The sequence below is a fragment of the Lingula anatina genome, chromosome 7 (assembly GCF_051362555.1).
Source record: "Lingula anatina isolate TDL-2025a chromosome 7, LinAna3.0, whole genome shotgun sequence".
Taxonomy (NCBI): Eukaryota; Metazoa; Brachiopoda; class Lingulata; order Lingulida; family Lingulidae; genus Lingula; species Lingula anatina.
In genome coordinates, this window is record NC_141773.1 from 10,908,115 (window position 1) to 10,929,977 (window position 21,863).

General features: G+C 37.2%; 1 protein-coding gene across 5 annotated transcripts in view; it reads left to right on the forward strand.

Moving 5' to 3' along the window:
• The window catches only part of LOC106153852 (sex peptide receptor-like), a 72,768-nt gene that overhangs the window by 43,176 nt on the left and 7,729 nt on the right, over positions 1-21,863 (forward strand). For 4 of the 5 annotated variants that reach the window (XM_087018170.1, XM_087018171.1, XM_013527963.3 and 1 more), the window contains one exon: positions 4,498-4,546. The gene's annotated coding sequence lies outside the window, so the exon portion shown is untranslated. Of the gene's footprint in view, positions 1-4,497; positions 4,547-20,739; positions 21,407-21,863 lie in introns of those variants that run through there. The other variant, XM_013527962.3, reaches the window with a different exon arrangement.

The following is a 21,863-nucleotide window of genomic DNA, read 5'->3' on the forward strand; positions in this document are numbered from 1 at the left end:
ACAGATAAGGGCAATAACAAGGGTCATTTATGACACTAATGACAAAATCTATTCTGTCAATCCTAATCTTCCAGAAGTGCAATTGCTTGCACGTCAATCTACGTATGATTGCCGGCTTTGCCACCATGCGAAACACGGCTGCTTTAACCGTTAGCCTGGGCATTTGTTACTAAGAATATTCGAGGAAGAAAGATATAGATTTCGGTCCCCTTAATGTTAATATATTAGATGTATGCTACTAACATTGCAAATTGAAAGTAGACATTTTGGACAAGTGACCCGCCTGTCGCCAGAGGCGTCAAACAGATCCTTCTATAGCCGTCAAGAATGCAACTGTTCCGTCTGAAACTTGTTATCTACGCATGAAGGTTGGGGCGCTCAACTTTGTATGAGTATAAGCAGTTATACGGAGATATTTGCCTGCTGCTTTATATTTCTGTTTATACTTATACAAGTATAGTGTTTCAGATGCGGCTATAGTTGTAGCAAAGGCTTACCCCAAAGTGTGAGTACGAGATATTTTGACAAACAGGCCTCCAGCTGACATCTACTTCAGAAAAGAAAGCTTGTAAACATATTCGCAGCAATTTAAGATCCAATATTACTCTTTCCAAAGACTCGGTTTGAAACGATCAGGCGATATTACTCTTTAACGACTTTTTATGTAGTTCAGTGTATCGTTTTTGTGCCATAATTAGCCGTGACGTGGTATAACTTCCCGTAAAATCAACCTTTAATGGCGGATTGAGGTAGAGATTGGCAAGTCATTTGATTAATGCAACCGAGAAATAACCAAAGAAACGTAACACCTTATTTTACCGGAACATCACGTTAACTGAGGGGAAATAAAACGCGGACTAATGCTCCACGACATGTCAAATTCATTGAAAAAAACGATGAATATTGGATTCTATTGGCATGAATGTCATCTGGATCAGAGTTATGTACATGCTTATGTATATGTGTATAGTCTTTCAATTGGTGTCGATGTGAATTCTCCAAACATACACAATATTTGTGATAGAAGTACGTTCTTTTAAATAAACTAAACTAGAAAGAGTATTTTAATTGTTCGCCGGGAAAGGTCTATTTGCCGCATGACAGTAATCAGTAGAGTCTATCACATGGCGTTATTTTTCGCCATTGCTGACGTGACAAACACTGGCGCCCTCTGAAGTTAAAAAGCTGTAGCTGGGAAAACATTATCCCTCAATTCCTTATTACTGTACAGGCTATGGGATTCTTAAATGTAAAAAGACATTATATTGATTGTATTTATCAGGGGATAAGTAATTATTGTCCTAAAAATGTGTGTTTCATTGAATTTTTAAAAAACTCGAAAAAACTTTTTAAAAAATCGAAAATCTAGAAATATGCGTGTGTTAATTTTTGGCCTCTTTGCAACCCCACAAACGGAATTTGTGCAAAATTCTTTGTACTGTAAATAAAAACTTTTGCTGACTCATTGCACCATAATTTTTAGGATGATGAGTCGTATTGAATATTTGATATATAACTTTTATCCCTTAGGCCGTAACATTTATAACAGGCAACAATTTGTTACATTGTTAGTATAGTGGGGTTATATAATAAGTGCGGCCTTGTTTGGCCAAATATCGAACAACCAATATTCTTTGTTCCCTTCTTTCTTGTTGTGAATGGAATTATGAAAGTTTGTGGTGCACTAGGAAGGAGGATGAGACATAAAGGTTCTATACAAAATAACCAGCAGATGTCTAAATTTCTTTAGATTATCCTTAACTCGATCATAAGACCAAGCAAAAACTACATAACGTACATACACGATACGTATTATGAAAGTATATCCCTCTTCATTTAATGGAGGCCTACAGCACACAAAACATAAATAGCAGCATGTACCCAACACAAAATATAATTTTTTTCCTTACAATCGCTGTCTCTCAGTGCATATTATTCATTTTGTATCTTAAACATTCGATGTGTTATTATTCATCTGTCCGGATTATACACAAAATTGACGTGGATCATTAACTGTTAGAATATAAATAATCACATCAGGGTCGGGCATCGACCAGTGTGATCAAATACCTCATTTTTCGTCAATATCTGTTTGGACGAAAAAAGGAAATTATTAGCCGTTTTTAATCTAGCGGCTGATAGTAGGGGTATAATCTGGATCATCTGGTTTTAAAATCAGGACTGGATGCTCCAAAGGTCTTAGACGCCGAGGCAAAGCAGCGGGTTACTAAAACGGTTGTTCCAGCGTATAATGTATACAGATTCTTGCAGCGCCTTGTTCTAGAATCTATAAAATGGTCGGGCACAGTCCTGTATATATACTAGATTCTCAATTAATTTACGCCTTGTTTTGTGAAATGTCATGTGGCTTGACATCTCGTAATTAAAAATATAAGCATTTTATTGTAACTGTCAATTCATGAGACTTACTTTCTTATCATCGCTTGCAAGGTTTAACTATCAAGTACTTTATTATAAGTATGGGTGACTGCTACTCTATTTCGCTTGTCGTGTGTATGAAAGAAGTCAGTTCGAATTAAAAAGAACTTACTGAAATAATAATTTGATCTGAGAGTCAGTATTTTCTTTTCATAATGGTTACATTTTCATTATTTTGATTATTAACTGTCAAGTTAAAGTCGAAGTTAATGAGATGTCACTATTAAACAAGTCCTTGGTGTCAAATGCTGTTGCTCGCCAGTCAATCACAAGGTTGCGTCTCGAATAGCTGTCAAATTACTGTCAGCTTTGATGGCGCGGGTTCATACATCTTGGATGCGATCTTAGGTTACTTTGACCGCCATTTTTTAAAGTTGCTCGTTTATCTCTGTACAGTTTATTAAATCAAATCACGACCCTTGGGTAGCTTACTATTTCAAATATACGGACAGACAGATAGACAGACGGACAGACAGGTTTACGGACGGACAGACGGACAGACATAAAGCCAAATAGACAAATACACAAACGCAAACGGGCATCTGCTTAAATTCACAACACACTTAGTCGTGGTAACTGTCATTACGAAACAAGTACGTTAACGTGGGTGGAGTTTTGGAACCGGTTATCTTTATGAGAAACAAATGGGTCTTTTACTGAAATGCCGTATTGCTATAGTTACGCTCTAATATAAGAGATGGAAAATAAATGAGATCATACTTTATAACAGTATGACTTTGACTACAGACAGATCGATGCGTCACAGTGTGGCAGTGTAGAGTGTGTATTTAGCATCTGCTCTGCAACACAGGTGATATTGTCTTAATATCTGTGGGTAACCGTCATATCAAATTGTTCAATTGACACACAGTGCTGAGAAATAGAGAGAAGAAACTGCAAAAGACGATGGGTTTTATACAGTTAGTACTACAAATAATGCAGGCTATGTCCTATCGGTATCTGATATCCTGCTGGCAGAGATGTGCGTATAGGGATTCAACTATAGTGTAACCATATATTCCCATCTGTTCATTTATCAAGGTATTCTGTACAGGTCTAATGGAGGCAATGGTCTAGGGGCCCATTTAATATCTAAAACAGGTGTTTCCTACTCTTTGACTTTCAATCAAAGAGGCTGAGAAAGAAGGTGTTAATTTAGATATCTCTCTGAATTCGTGACAGTAGAAATAATTGGGATATGTCATTGCTGTTCAAAGTGTAGTCTTCTTTGTGTTATAATAATTTGTCCAAAATAAAAGTCGTGAATTAAATGCAAGCGATTAGCTAAACATGTATCGGTTATTGTATTTTTTACCTTCTGTCCATGAGAAAGATCAAGGAGACATAAATGTCTCATTTCTCACAAAATGTAATAGCCAAGTTGGCGTTTAGAAATTGTGTTGATTTTCTCCACAGATAATAGATTTGCAAATTAAATCCACAGCAGCCCATATTGTGAGTGACTTGGAACTTACAATTTAAGAGAGCATACATAACGTCTTAGGGTCTTGTGAGAAGGTATGGAATTCCCATAGTGTGCACGCCGATTTGACAAATGCCCAGTTAACGGTATCTGCATGGTCGCGTCCTCTGTACATTGAGATGTGAGCGTCTCCCGAGGGCCTTGTTAAAATAATCACTGTGTAAACTATGTGCATCTGCGGGGCTGCTCACAATGAATTTTGTCGACCCAGCTAACGCGCTCTGCCTCCACGGAACTCTCGCTGAATGCAATTAGATTAACAGATGAACATGCCTCCTCTTGTGTACTCATTTAATCACCAGCTTTCTTTCATTCTGCAAGGAGGTATGTTGGTCTGTCAATCTGTGTACATTAGCAAAATTTATTGTGAACGACCCCTATTATGTGATTCGACTTACGGTAGAAGTGAGATGAAAAATGGCTGCAGTTCAGACTACAGTATTTTAATTCTCAGTGCGATTGCAAGCTATTTTCGCATCTCCCTTGTACGATAATGGATTAACCGCATGTGATTTATAGACGTATGTCTCGCATTGTCTTTTAAATAAATCAAATCTCTTGCAATGTTGTTTCAGATCTCTACCAAGGAAGACACTGGTGGCCACGTTTGGGTATTTCGGACAGGTAATTTACTTAATTGCAACATTCTGTTTCCTTCTTCGTGTTCTTACATTAACTAACCTTATTTTACTTACAAGGTACACATTCGCCTTGACTTTGAACAAAATTCTTTGGTCCCAAATCACCCCATCATTTTCTTACCGCATTTCTGCATTCTTATTTATAGAGTAAAAATTACCAAAAAATGCACTTTCTAAGTATTAATTCTGTGGTTGTAGGTATTTTTTTTTATTTCGGCAATTTCGGTATTGCGATCATTTACTGAAATTACTTCCGTTGTATTGTTAACCCGCCAGTTCACCTTGAGCGATGCGATGCGATAGGTGACTGATGAGGTAATCGAAACCGCCACCGATGCGTTTATGATTACTATATGTTGTTTCATTGCTTTGATTATTCCTAATTACCTAGAATAACGGTAATATTGTTTCACTTCCACGAAGTTCTTCAGCCTCTTGGGACTACGGAGAGAAAGCATAATTGGATAATAAAAATACGACGCGTTTGATGTTACCGTTTTAAGTTGAAGAAAGCTGAAAGTGACAGGCGTTGGTGTCCATATGCTATTTTAAGCGCTACATATGCGTAAACAATTTTTAAGGATATATTCATTATAATTTGTGGAATGAACATATCCTTTACGTAATACGATTTGTGTGTGTGTGTGTGTGTGTTTTGTGTGTGTGTTCTTAAATCCTTTTTTTTCTGAGAATTGTGATATGTACGTAAACATTATGTCAGTGTTGTACAGTTATACAGGGCTTGTTTATTTTCCCTTACTCTTCATGTTAGGTGGGCTGTTTTTTGCAATTAAATGCCAGCCATATCTTAAGAAGCATATCGAAGTTGACATAATGGCACTTATACGATAGTGACTACCATCAGAGGAGTCTTTGAGTCACAAAAGTCTTTTAAAAATTTAGATTTGCTATCTGATAATACAACAATGTCTTACAAAATTGTTGTTACAATACAAAATTACTTTTAACATTTTAATCGCTTTGACAACACCGATGTTTTCTATTGGGATTTTACACTTCAAAATAAGCAATAAATAAATAATAGTTTGTTTGTATAAAAAGGAATATGTCTATGTAAAATTTATTATTACGTACGAAGACTCATAAAAACCATGTATAGAGAGTGATTAAAAAAACTTAAGCAAAAGAAGCGTTGAGAAATTTATATAATGTTTAGAATGAATAGAAAATGTGACGTTGAGATAGGACATAAATGACATAACAAAACAGTTATATTATACATTTACTGTTTTGCAATACGCATGTCAAAGAGCAGCAGCATGACCGCTGACTTCGTGTTTCGTATCGGCGAACAGTCATTGCGGAAGATATTCTCATTAATTTAAATGCCGTCCCTCCCAGAAGGCAAATATGAACATCAGATTGATTTTGCTTAAACCGTATCGGCTGAATTAACTATCACTTCTTGTTACTTCCAGTTCCGGATAAGTTACCGTTATAAAGACAAATCACTGTTCATTACATACAATTTCAAAGGGTTAAATTATGTTGGGTGTCTGGACTTCTAAACTGCATGAAGTAGAGGGCAAATGTTTGTCACTACACAAATGAATACGGCCCATTTTACCCCAAATGTATTTGTTTAACTCAACTCAACTAAAAAGTAACATTTTTTTTGCAAAATACTCCTTGAACTTACAATGGAAATTACAGGGTAAACGCATTTTAAAATGCACGTGTTAATGAACACACGCAAGTACTGATTGCGGGAGGTTTTAAAAAGTGCGACATTTTTGCTGCAGATGTTGAAATTTGTAGCAGAGCAAGAATCATTGAAATATATCTTCTCTGGAGAGCATTACTGTTAGGTGATTTATTGGCTGCTCAGTTGCTTCATTTTCATCGCATGTTTTAATGAGGATACGTAGATCTACACTTTACTAGTGCCCTATTTGAATATCGAAAGAATGACACGTAGTTTCTATAATGTTCAAGATAATTGCAGTACTTAGGTCGCTAAAAGTTTACAGGGTCAAGTTACTATGTATTAACGCATCTTTTGTGGGAATTTTTTTTACCAGTAACAACCGTAACGTGTTTTACACGTCTTCAAATGATTAAAAAAGACAGAAGAACAAACCAGAAACCATAACTAGACAAGAGGAGAGCAGGATTCAACATTTAAGAAAAATTAATTATCACAATATCCGACATATGTACGTATTCCAGATTATAGCAGATCCGAAGCCAGCAATTTCAAGGGGGACGTTTTCTAAAACAAGTGGATCATTAATCATGAAACCTCCGTGTGCTTATATTAGATCTATTTCAGAGCTTACCTTTTTTCCGGCATAAAGGGCAGTGCGTTCGAGCCCCCGGAGCCCTCCTGGCCAAGGGCCTGTATAGAGACCTTCTCCCAATGCCCTCAGAATTTTCTGTAATAATGGATTTTATATATTTCAACATGGCATAATTTAGTCGTTTATAGTCGTTAATCACAATTAAAACTATTTTAATACTAATAAAATTTTAATACATAAAATGTGCCCCCTGTGTATTCAATGTTAGTTTTGTTAATTTTACAGTGACGCAGAGTACGTTATTAGCGCTATGAAACAATACGCTGGCAAAATAAGAAATCAATAGGTAATTCTAAACAGACTATCAGAAATCTCATAATAATTTTTGTAAAGATGTTAAAATAATAATATCATTTAGTCTCTTTAACACTTACTTAATAAAAAACCATTTCATAACAATAAAAAGTCCTCAATTTATCTCTGATAGTAAAAAGGTGAAAATATATATAAGACTGTGTTCCCATAAACCTATCGTACTCGCAGGATCGATCTAACTCCGAGGGGATTCTTGCTAATTTGCATTTAGTTTAAGCGGCTTAAATGTATATCTTGCCGACTAAAGCTGCCAGGGGGGTAAATTAACTTTCGTGCACGCATAAACTAATTGCAATTTATTTTCGAAATGTTCAATATGATAGCTTTATTTTGCTTGTTTTTATTTTGTTCATTTCAATACCCATTGACATGTCTTTATATTCAAATATATGAATAAATATGAATAAAGATATACAGACTTGACATTTAATGGAATATTTGAGTTTCGAAGGTATGCCTAGGTAAAATGTGTTCTTTTATAAAAAAAACTCCGATCTCATATAAGATATGTGAATGGAGATGTGTTTAGTCAGGTGTGTCGCTACCAATTAACTGAATACCAGGTTTGCTGCGCTGCTGCATTATGTAATATGCAGTGATTTAATTGGTACTGCATAGAAGAATTTGGAATTTTGCATGCAAGTGGTCGGTTTTGCAGTGTGTAAAATGAGCTATGCATTGCTTTACAAATTTGTTAATCTGTGGCAGAATGGCGCGAAAAAGACAGACGTTGCCAGACAGATAATTACGCCAAACGAAACGGTCCGCACAGTTTTATAGAGTAATGCCCAGACTGATGTACCTACACATAGGCCAAAATCAATGTATTGAAATCTTACCACCAGGGTACAGGACCCACTGTCTTTTGGGATATACATTGCAACTAAACAAAAACTACCCAGTCTGCTCAGAATGAGGGGTAAATTGCCACCAAAATGCATTTTTCAAGGCCCTTAGCGAACACCAAACTGGTTTTTAGCAGGTTAGAATACCAGACGACCTCCGAGGAACCCACTGTAAACAGCAAAACATCGTTGTATGTTTCTCTAATGAATTGGGGACCTTGAACGTTTCTGGGTTGAACACTGAAACCTCATGGCTTTCTTTATTGAGGTCAGATTTCACCTGAACCGCTCAACTAGCCAAAACAGATTTTACAGACATCGAGAGGAGGCCAACGACGAAGCATGTGCCGCGTCTGAAGTGACTAAGGTCATTAACAGCGTCAGTATTTGGAGTAGATACCACATTGGTGCCAAAACACCAATGGTGGTCATCGACAAGAAACCTGAACCAGATCAAATAAAGGAATAATCCTGGAACCACTTGACTATCATTTAATAGGGGGCACCTTAGGACCAATTTTAGGTTGCACGGTGACATTGCCGGTTCACACAGAGCACTTTTAATAGCAGATTACTTACAGAATCACGGGAATGAGCAGCTACCTTGGTCATCAAAATCGCCAGATTTGATCCACATAGACAATATGTGGGTAGGCCATTACTCGCCAAATCAATGGCCTACATGTCCTACAACAGAACTGGACCAAATTGGACAGATTTTGACCGATGCCTGCAATGTGATTCCATATTGAACTCCAAAAACATACCCCAAGGAATGCCTTGCCAACTTCAGAGCGCTGGTAGCAGCCAGAAGAGGTCAGGCGTAACAACGACCGTTACTGTGACTAGACACTGACATGAGGGTCCTTTGTGGAGCGTGTAACTCTTTTACAGACAACAATTTGGAAAATATGGAGATCCAAAATATCTCTTTTAATGATTGTCACATGATATAGAATAGGCAATGTGTTTTTGTTTGATTCTCTGGCGAATTCAGGTAATGAACTGATGTCACAATGACATCAAAGAGATAATTAAAAGTTATTTAAACACGATTTTAATCCTTATTTTCATTTATCAGTCAGCAAAATAGGAAAAAACTGATGAAAAATGATTTGGAAAAAATAATCCATATTAAATGTCAAGTCTGTATATATGAGGCAATAATTCGGAGAAATGTGGGATATTTTCAAGCCACCGAAGCAGTTGAAAAGGCCTTTTTCGGGCTGCATGTGAAAATGCAACATGACAGTCAACATGTATAAACAAGAAATTCTTTAACCTCCGCTTATTTCATTTTCTTATGGCATATAATCGGGGTTTAGTGTTTGTGGATCTGGAGTCTTCGCATGTTATCTCTGACTACGTTGCGAAAAAATCATCAACGACGTTACATCCACAGTTTTTTTCACATGCTGGTTCCTTTTTTCATACGTAATTAAATGTTATATGATGATAGGCGACCTGTAAAAAGGCTAACATGAGAAAGAAATACCAAACTGGAGCGGGTGGGTTGTGGCTTTAATTCCCAATGTGAGAAAATTGTAGCAGTCCGCAATATTCCGTTTCTCATTACAGATTGTACTAACCGCAATACGTACTTCCGGCTAACCGGGTTACTTCCGGCTAGCCCTTTCCGGGTACTGGCCACATGGAGCTATGGGACCCGGACTTCCCCTTCCGGGAATACCATTCCTGTCACGACATCCGTGTCCTGATTATATATCTTTGATCTTGATACCCAGCATCAATACATGTATAGTACCCTATTCATATCTGGTGGGGTCGTTTACGGAAGCGTAATTTTTTTAGTATACATTATTTTTCCATGGAATTTCAGGGATTCGTCACATTTTTATCGGCTTTCATGAGATATTTCGCAGGTTTTGTATCGTTTAGGCCTATGGTTATTTTACTAGACTCAAAATAGATTTCTGCCATTTAGCCATGTTGAACATGTCATTTTATTCCATAAATTCCACGCAAATTATTTATTAGATTAAAATATGACAAACAAATACAGAGCAATGTAATATGTGAGTAAAAGAAAGATAAAAAATCTTTAAGTGGAAGAGTTCCACAGATGAGAGTAATTGGGTTCATCAGACTGATGATGAAGAAGAGGACCACATATTTGAAGCATCAGGCACTTGTGGCACAGAGTTTGCAAATGATGATGAACTAGAGGACAGCAACATAATGTAACCACAAAGGGTGGAAATAAGACTAAGAAGAGGCTGCGGCAGAGGACGTGGACAAAATGTAATGAATTACCTCTGTCGGTCAGCTTGAATTTATCAATTGCGAGCCTAGGACAATGACCCTGGTATATGACCAAGAGCAACTAAATGGTAAAATTGAACAGTTTGGAAGATGATCCGCCTAGCATTGGGATAAAACCAACCCAAAATTTCTGAAGCAGATCGCCACTCGGCAACAGCTTCGTCAGATTCTGCCCGGATATTATGCCATCTTTATGAATGTCCATAAAGCAAAATACGTGAAAATTGCAGCCTCTATAGCTATCCCCCTTACTGACTTCTCCATATGTTGCAAAATATGCCGGTATAATAAGGGTTAGAGAAGCATATTGATAACTAGTCAAGGACTCTTTGACTTATTAATCATTAATGTTTTCGTCGGTTTCTCTGTTCAGTAAATTTGCTTGCATGTTCTACGGAGTGTTTAAAGGGGCACTCATGGCATCTTGATTGTCACGTGTAACATATTTTTCTTCAGGTATGTAGCAAGGAAACTGTAGCTTTTGTCTTCTGTTGTCAAAACCAATATAAATATACTTGCAGGCCCGACGCAAATCAAGATGTCTACGTTTTATAGTCTCACTCTGAAAGTTGATAATAATAATAAAAGTTATACATGTATAAATAGGGATATGTAGGGCTAATAGGGCCACTAGAACCAGTGGCTACGCGTAAATGCCCTTATTTTGGGTCATGCATTTTCACCAATAAAGTAAAGAAAAATCAACAAGGCATCAAATGGATGTTGTACATACGAGAACACCTAAGCACCAAAGTACGCCATGCAAGTAAATTAAACAATCTCTAAATTTCACGAAAATCACTTGGATTGAAAACGAAGTTGGAGAAACGTTTTGTTTTACCTTGTAAACCTATCTAATCTTTGAAGACAAATATTGCCACAAAGATTAACGTGTAGTTCAAATTAAGAAATCCATATAGGATGTACGTTGGTAATTGAGAGGTGTCAATTTCATATTTGATGATACTCTTTTCTGAACATTATACATACGAGCTGCCCATAATCTCCAAGGTCCCTTAAAATGAAATCAGGCAGAAAAATTACCAACCCAAACAAGTGCTTTGAAACCGGACGAGGATGCCTAAAAAATAGTACAACTTAAGCTAGAGTAGTTAATTATCCTTGGAGTAAAGAAGATCAACTTTGCATGCAATTAATTTCTACTCGGCTTTCGTGGTGGACTGGGTATGTTGTCGGCTTACTATACAGGAAATGAAGAACCACTCCTGTTTGATATATGTAATGCTCACTTAGGCAGATAATTCCAGATAGTTGTGACTTTGTTCAATGTACATGTAAACAATTCTGTGGTATTATCTGAGCCTTTCATGTACGATAAAGCCCAGAAACGTCTAAATTAATTATGTTAGGTATGTACACGTGTGTACTAAAATCAGGCAAAGGCCGGTCACAAAGAGATACTTGTATATTGCGTTTATCCAACAAATAACAAGTTTCTAATAATTGTTTGAATGCACGACCCACTGGGAATGTAATATGAAAAATAAATGTGCAGCTGTGAAACAAGTTATTAAACAGCAATCGCTAACAAGCAACACAGTATTACGGATGTCTGTTTGCGATTCGCTCCATCGCTGTAATCGAGGAATTGATCGCCTATTAAGAGTGCGCCGTGCGGCAATCACCACTCTGTTTAGTTTACTAATTGGTAATATGATGACTACTGATTGGAAATTATATTAATGGGATAATGTAATTAGGTACCCGTTTCTCGTCAGGATTTTCCGTCAAGAGGTTTATTTGTATGACGGGTTTAAGTGGGAAGCCAAAGCTTGGATTGCATGGTCATTAGCCACTTGTGGTTGTGACAATGCTTTATGCTTTCTTCAAAAGATAACCCTAGCCGCTCTCTGTGGCTGCCTTATATCGGGTATTTCCAGCCTTTAAAGAACTTTAAAGAACCTTTATTTGAACATAATCACCGGGTATATAACGTTGTATTCAAAAACTTTATCCCTTTTTTATTCTGAATTAACAATACATTGCTTTACATACTACAGCATGAAATATTCTAAGAAAATTATAGATTTTTTCCATGGATGGATAATTAGGTAACGTTTTTGTGCATTAGCTCATCTTCGGCTAAACTTGATTCCATTTACGTTATACCCAGCCGTGTTAAACAAAGTTTGACATTTTTTTCATTTTAAAATAACCTTCGTTTATAGTTGCTTAACCTATAAATCATACTTTGAAAAAAAATCTATGTATATGAAAATGTTAAAACTATCAGAACAAAAATCTAAGTCAAAGCTGACACTGAGAAATGGCGCCTTCGTTGTTCACTATACATTACACATTTTAACAATTTGCATTGCAATTTGTATTTTCTCACTTATCGTACAGATAACATCTGTAAACGGTCACATCGGAGGACAAGCTGCATTTTTTACATAGAAACAGCATTACCCCAGGGACTCAGTTTGAACTATTTCCATTATCACTTCGACGCAATAAAACATATTGATGGAAATAGGTGCCAAAGTAATCTTTTTATCTGTGAAGCATTATTATTCTTATAACACTTAGAGCCGCCTAATGGATGTTTTGAGTCTTAATGTAGATATAACAATCGCTCTTTGTTGGTCACGATTTTGTATTGAAAACACGTAGCATATTTCGCATCCCAGCTGGCTTATCTATAAAAAACCAAATCTGACATATGCCAGGCTAGTTTCGCTTAATTAATATCGAAATTTAAAACGCGCTGAAATATCTGCGTTTGAACGTAGATTCTGAAAACACTGTTTGAAATTATTGTTATACTAGTCACTTCTTTTTTTCGTGACCAGAAAAGTACCCTTTTAAAATACGTTGATGCGATAAATATATCCTTTTACTGTATAGAAAGTACTCTCTTGAATAACCACCTGCTAATTCAATATTACTGTGTTTGGAATTCGTTCAATCGAAAACCGGCAGTTATCCCAACGTTACCCACAGTAGGACACTTGAGGTGAATGCCCTTTAACGCATAAGTTATCTTAACCCCATACAAGTGGATTTGTTCATAAACAGCGGCCAGGTTACATATGCGCCTAATCCAGCTATAAGCCTAGACGTGACGTCATTACTACGTTGGTAGGTGACGTACGCGCCGTCGACATGGTATTGGGAAATGGGATGGAAAAACTAGTATCCTTGAAATAGCTACATGAACAGATATACGGATCCAGATTTACTTATACCACACCCTTTTTAGGCAAAAATCATTAACATTACGCCACCAGAAATGTAAAATTTGGGGTATTCAGTTATCACACACAATACACAAAACTGTCAATGCCCCAACAAGTTGGCAGAGAACGTACAATTAAAGGAACACTCTTGTTCCATAGAACTATCTATCATCATTCGTTTTACATTAACCTTAGCTTTCCTATCGGGGAAAAGACTTTTGCAACGTCTTAACACTACCACTGAGTGCTAACATTAGGAGTCCATATGGCCCCATTTATATCTGCCACTTAGTGGCCCGACAGGAACACGCTCCTCCTGCGGCCATCACACAACACCCTAGCAGGATAGCTGTCCAATCAAACTGATCAAAAAGAATGGACACTTTGACACTAATGGGTTATTTGCGAAACCACCCGCGTTGGCTGGCATCATTTCTGAAACTCTGTGCTCTGGTATGCTGTGTGATTTATCACTGCAACCCTGAGCTAGACGAGAGTTTGAGGAGAGGTTTACATTGCAAGGATAAGAGCCGCTTCTGGCGCGCTCGCCCCTACAGTGGCTCTATAGTAAAGTTTACTCTTACAATTATATCTCTGGTGTTCTCACGGTTCGTTGAGTTAGTCTCCAAATGAGAATATAGGCATAGTTCATAGCAAGTGTTTAAATGAAACACCTACTTCTGATCATAAACACGTATCATATAGAATATTATTTGAACAGTGTCAATTGCGTATTGGCTCAAAAAAAAGCTACCTGTACCTTAAATTATTGCGTTGACGCAATGATTTATTCAGTCTTTGGCGATTTACTCGTTAGCACCTTACCTGCATGTATAAACGCTGGCATTGTCATGAGATTAAAATATATCAATATCCTGTCAGGAACGGAATGCGTCTTTCTCGTATTATAAATGTACAAGTGCGACGTGTCGTTAAGATCTGAAAAGGTTCCCCACAATTTTGGTGACAGTTTTTATAAACATTGGTGTCGGACTGAAGGAAGGGTTTTACAGTTTGAACTTAATATCTTGAATAAATCTTCTAATTTACGACGAAGTTTACGTTTTTTTTTGTTTGATTTTTGCTCTCTAGTTCAACTTGTTTCCTTACCATCTACAAGTAAATGTTTCTATAAATGTTTCAGCGGGCTGCAACGAAGTAACTGGTCGCAATGAATTTAGATCGACACAAATCTGCATTTACCTCTGGAGAGCACACTTAACGTTTAATCATAGTCAGCATTTACTTAAACACATAGGGGCCAGGCGACCCGTCACGCAGCGTGCGGTTTTACAGGGCAGCATGCCGTGAAGTATGGATTAAGGCGCCATGTTCATGTTATCTTGTGAATAACGTACTTGCTTGATAACATTGTTGTAATTGGGAGGGTGGCATTTCTTGTGTTAGGGATAAAATATGTGCTTATGATGCAGCTTGATACGCTTTCAGGTGTTATATCTCTTTTAATGCAGTGAGTTACACGGTATCCCGTGAGTTAAGGTTTGATTAATGGCACCCAACCTAAGGCCAGTGAGGTGAATCTGATGGTTAACAACTCATCATAAATCTGGTGTAAGTAATTATACATAATACCCATTAGTTAAAAATGACACACAGGCACGTACATAAAAAGAAAACGAAGAAGCAGTGAGCACCTATGTGCTTTCGCTATTTCTCTTCAACGTTGCGGACACTGAATGTAATAAATACCTTTAAAAAAGACCATTACTGAGGTGAATAGATTCTATATAATTACAAAGTCCGGGTCTTGTTCGTTGATAATGTAATCTGTCTTCTGGTTAGCCACATTGATACTAGTAATGCATGGCCTTGGGCACCTTACCTACAACATGCATTACACGATGCTCACAGGGCAATGCGGAGGGACCAGTGTGCGGTTGCACCCGTCATATGGGTTTTAAGATGACAATGGAGCTATGAATATTAGATAATAATAATAATAATAATAATAATAATAATAATAATAATTATTATTATTATTATTATTATTATGTATTGACCCGAAGTGTTAAAATTTGACATACGTTATTTTACACGGCCAATAGATGAGCAATACAGTTCAAATTTTAGAATATTATATAAGCTAAATTTTATATATCTGTGCTATATGTTGACAATTTTTATGCAAAAGTGCAATGGATTTTAAATACATGAACAATACATTGATATCTGTGTCCCTGCACCCTGAATGTGTGTTTTAGTTCCATATGTGCGCAACTAATACGCATCTCCTTCACAAACCTAATCAAGACTTGCATTCCACACCGACTCAAATCCAATATTTGAAAAATAGATCGCACTGGAGCTTTTGACAGCATTTTGGAATGCATTGAGTGTAACTCTAATTAAAGGTTATATTATGGACGCAGAGTTGCATTGCTTGCCATATATGCCTGCACGCAAATACAGAATCCAAGTTGATCTGGAGCCATTATAGATACTTTCTTAAGTAGGTTTAACATATAAGAATTTATGAAGATACCAAGTTCTCAACCAGGGGCATATTCGACCCTTAGATATGAAGTCCAGTAGGATAAAAGTTTGGTTAGAATGGTTTCTGTTGTAGTGTATTATAAAGTCGACCTGTTCTGGGGGCACGCAAAAAATTTATCTTGAGGTATTTTGTACAAAATGAAAAAAAAAAGATAACAGTAATAACAAAAACAGTATGGATGTACTCGACTGTCATTCGTCCTTTAACTAATAAAAAAAAGATCATTTTTAAAACCGAAAGATCAGACTTAAAAGTCTCAGATAGTTGAGTCAAGCCATATGGTGTATTACGAGTTTGAGAATCCAAGGCGCCTGTAAGCTAATCGTGTAGGAAGAAAATGAAATGACATAATCGTTTGAGATAGCCTCAAGGCCATTCTTTCGTTCTTCCTAATACATGCAAATGTTATCTGCTTGGTGTCATTGCCCCCAACTCTTCTGTTTCACTATTCGTAGGAAATGACAGAATGGAAATGCGTGACATTTCTTCAATTCTGTACGAGACATATATCAGTGCTGTGCATATTTAATTGGCTATTTTACAGGAAAGGTTATTATTAAAATATCCTTCCCATATGGTGGAACCGCAGCAAATATGACATAATTAAATTGATAGATATATAACAGAAAGGCCTATTAATATCCATTCAAAGAAATGTAACAAGATATAGATCTATCAACATTACGTGCGGTATGCGGAGAATACCGTGTGAAACCGCTTAATCTTTGTACGCGTTTGGCGTTTTGCGTTCAAAAATTAAGCGGTCTCACACGGCATTCTCCGCATCACATGGGTTTTGGTGGTCAGGTTAAACCAGTCTTTGGATATCACCTGATGTACTCCAACGACCAGTATGTGTAGAGTGTTCAAAACCTAAGGTTGTTAATTGCCATGTCAATTCACCAAACCGTTTTGTAAGAAATACATATCCCAAAGGATTCTGAAATAACCTTTAACACCGAGATTGCTTGATAATGACGTCTGCCATCAAAGAAAAATAATTGAAATAGACAGAAAGGGTCTATCTGAAGATTTTTGTCGGTATGATAGCGTAGATGTACATGGGCCACACGAAGTCTCCCCAAAGGTCAGTATCAACAGTGATTTATTTTAACATCAGCTCTTTTGGATACGATTTATTTCAGGCAGGCTTTTTCCAGGTTAGTCATGCATTTTGTACGAGCGGGAGATATTTATCATTTTCAAACAGCATCACGTTACTTCGGCAATGATTTAAATTATTGCATTTTTAATAAAAAGATGGAAATGTGGAAACCATTAGTTATGCTGGGCTACGAAATATAAGGTACATGGAAATATGAACGTTTATTGGGCGAGGTGCTAGCTGCCACGTGCATTTATCACAGTAGATATGTCCGCTCTGATTGGTCGAGAAGTGCAGAACATAGAATGGTGCCATACACTTTTCGAGCCTCGTTTTAATTACTGGCAGTATATGACAAGACCATCAGTAAGCAACTACATCATCAGACAGAGGCTATAGAAGAATCTCAAGTTAGCACAGACGTTATTTATAATTAGCCAGTATATAACAGTAATTGAATCGAGGGTCGGGGGGGGGGGGGTATATATAAATAAGGCTCAGTAAATTATTCGTAGTATTTTTATCTAAACGTTAAAATTCAGTGATTATTGGCTATGCAGTCACAGAAACATGTAGAGGGAGCGTTGAGGAATGGAATGGGGTCCATGTAAAAATATGACTAAGTGACTGCATAACTAATGGCTTGCGTGCCTGTACACGCAAATTTCGCAAATTTACAGAACAAACTGAGTCTGAAGTTTATCTGGGCATTTTATAGACGTATATCACCCAAAGAAGTTCAAGTACAGGCAGGGGCGGATCAAGGATTATTTGAAGGGGGAGGGGTCCGAAGATGCAAAGCCGACCCTCCCTCCCCTTGGCTGGTATTTTAGAGGACGAATGGTGCCATTTGGTACGGTTTTGAACTATGATTCAGCTAGTCAAATTATAACTTCAAGAGGGGACCATTGGTGTGATTTTTTCAGAAATCAGGACCCATAGGCCCCCTTCTAAATCCGCCACTGGGTACAGGGTCCTTCATCCAGAGATATGCATAAGCCTATATGTGATGACAGAAATTGTAGGTGAACGACAAAGCCTAACGTACAACTGTAGTGCTTTATTCTAAGATACATTTGAACCGTTGCTTGTTAACGCATGTAAACACTCCTATTACTGTAGTTTCTTATACTCAAATAAAGCCGACATGTCACAGGATAAAAGAGCTTCAAGACTGCATTTTCTTCAAATTTTTGGTCGTAAATTGACCTACTTTTCTGACCTACTTCCCTGACCTACTTAAAGTAAGAAGAAAATATCCGTTCACATATGCCAATATGAAACCCTTTTCTATTTCTCCAATAATACAATTTTAAACTTTATGGTGGCATCTGATCAGCTATTGTGGCAAACATTTTGCTTCAAATGCATCTTTGAGTAGTTAAGAGCCCTCTCTAGGCAATGACACAAAGCATATATCATTTGAAAGCTAAGTGTACTGCTTGCATGGTCAAAGATACTTCACCAAAATGTGAAAATATCATATCATACTCAGTGATTTAGATAATTTGGTCAAATATTTGCATTTTTAGAAAAAGTGCTGATATCTTGGATTTTGTCTGTTTCCATGGTTACGTGACCACTTGTCATTTCCAAATCATAGCTATATCTTTGGCCAGCAGATTTCAGGCCTACCCAACTACCAGACTCGGCACCGAATGATCATACCCTGATCAAATTTTGAGTGGTGATGCAATGCTTTTCAACCCCGCTGAGAATCGTACTAGGCAAGAGCGGTGTCGCGTCTGATACTATGTAATGCGATCTGATACACACCTTGAAAACGGGTAGTGTGGTCCGATTTACCGGTGAATTCTGGATCATTCGGTGCCGAGTCTGGTAGTTGGGTAGGCCTGAGATTTGGAGCTTTCAAATGACTGATGGTTTGGATCTGTGTATAGAAGGTTGGGGGTTAATCTGTCAATCTTGCCCTTTTGGCGCTCACCTGATTATCTACTCGATCAAGTTCAGTTTTAGATATGATGCTTTTCTGTTGTCCAGTTAAGGGACATAAACTGAGGTTGGGTAATTATCATTCACGGCCAGGGCTCTTCTATACAGACAGCTATATGGGTAGCCAGTGAGTGGCTGTAAAATATATAATACTTTTCATCTTAACTTTTCACAAGGGGAAAGTTTCTTTCAGGCTTTAGGGAGCTGAAGAAAATGTAACCCATGTTTTTGTCCTGCTCAACATAATGTACATTAAAATTCTGATAACACAACCGCTGCACATTCATGAATTGACATTTCGTTTTTGTCATTGCTGGTGTTTTTTTTTTTTTCAATTTTATACTGACATAAACCAAGGGGCCACTTTTGACTTAGGTGTCTCTTCGCCCTACAGCTGACACTGTTGATGTCTTAAATATTTTTTTCAGTTATTACCTCTTTCTTCTTGTACATCATCAGCAACAGTTTCAATGGAGATGAAAGATTTTGGTCACCCTATTTAACCTCTTATCTCGTCAGTGTCTATGGCATGACTGCCTTTTATCCCTATGTACGTCATGTTAACGTTCCAATGCGTGAACATAATATAAGCACTTCAGCAAGAAAACATTGTGAAACGTGTGACTTAACCAAACATATTATATGATAAGTGGTTTATTTGTTTTTGCTTTGTTTTTCGATTATGATACAACAACGAAATAGTCAGCAACGATGGAGAAAGAAGCCAAAAATACTGTTACAATTTTTTTGTAACACTTAAAAAATACAGAAAGCTGCTTGTGGTTGAATTCAATGCTTTTGTCCTTATGGACTGGTATGTAAGCAAAGATAAACAAGTCACACCTTGGAGCCATGTCAGTCCATGTAGCACGATTCACCCTCGGCCCCCAGCTGCTGCTAGCCATATTGCAGTATCCATGGCACACGAGGGCAATAATTCCTTTTGGTGCGATCACATCCCAAGTCAAACTGTGTTCGACCCGTTTTATTTATCACTGTTGAACGTTGGAAAACATCAACAAGTACTTGTATTGTTCAAAATCGCCCTCTAAATGAAAACAAACTTAAGGACATATAGCATTCTGGAAAGCTGGTGAGATGAGAGACTCGTACAAGGTACAAACTAAACATACCTAATTATCAAATAACAAGATTACATTTTGTAGACTACAGACAACTTATACCTTTTAATAGACCAGTCTACCTGTATAGATGTAATTACTCGTTTTCTGTCAGAGGATCATGTCTAAATTGAATTTCTCAATTGGAGACTGACAAGTACAGGGCTTTTACGTAGAACTTTTTACATCCAAAATTCACACCCAGATTTGACACCTAATGTGACCTTGGGCCCACGGGGGAAATATCACGACTTTATCTCGAAATCTCTCTGTGACAGATGAGGTGAGATGAGGAGAGAGGTCGGTTTAATAAAAAAAATCCCGGGTTAAAGAGTTCATGAATATTAGTTTTTGTGCATCTGTTTTCGTCGGTCTTTTATTTATTTATTTATTTTATTTATATTTATCAACTTTTCAGGAACGAACAACTACTAATTTAAACCCACGTATGTTGTTTTAAATCGATTTTATTTAGAATCGATTAGAATACTAACTCGGATTCGTTTCAATTATCACCAAACTGCTACGGTGACAATGTCCATATGAATGTAAATCCAAACTTAAAGTTGCAAAGTTCTTTGTCGAACATTCCCTTTCTTTAGCCTACCGACGGATAAAAGTGACATTTTCACTTAGATTTGCAATAATCTTCACCAATCATCGATCAGCTAAGCAGATAGTGATCTTCACTTTAAGTGTCATTTCACATCTTTGTCATCACCAAACTCTTATAAACTTAATGTACTTTTTCTGTTTCACTTATGACAGGTCGAATCCTTCCCTCTGCCGTCAAATCAAACCAATCTTAGGTCAAGTGCTTCTACTGCAACCCCTTTAAATCAATCCCTGTGTAATCTATTGAATCCCAGCCCAGAGACGCTGTTGTTACACTGCGACGCTGTGAGAAGCCTTAAACCATCTCCATTCGCTTTTCCTTCTTTTGATCGAATGGGCTCCAGTTCATAAAGTCTATGGGACTACGTCAAACAGACTCACGTTTCCTATTGGACGCGCACTGGGAAATAATTTGATATGGTTTCCTTGAGACTTAGACACGCAAACAGCACTGGGTCAAACGGGGGACATAAATAAGACTGGAACACGCTTCGGCTAGCATTAACGGACGCGAGTGGCCATCCTAACGCATGCACGGACTCTGTTGCTTAGGACCGTGCGGCTTGCTGGGTAAGGACGTTGTTTTAATGTCTTAGTTTCAGATTAGAGGTTTCACATACGTGACATATTAGTTATAAGCATTTTTTTGTTTCTATTAAGCACACGACCTGTGTAATTATCGAACGGACTTGGAGACAGCCAATAATGTTTATTAAAAATTTATCAACGTTATTAGTAAAAAAAAATTTCGTATAGTCGTATTGAAGTACAATATATATATATTTCCATATTGGTACTCTGCGACTTCGCAACGCAACAATGTGCAGCAAGTTTGTTTTTTTTTCACGCTGCACGAAAAGAACAAAAAGAAGAAACGCTCGTTTTTTATCTCGGTGGTCAACAGCATTACGGCATTAGTTGCATGCCAACAAAATTACATCTAACAGACCAAATGAATCAACGCATAATTACATGTACCTGTAAGAATGATATTGCGTCAATTTCGTATGATTTCATGAATTAATTA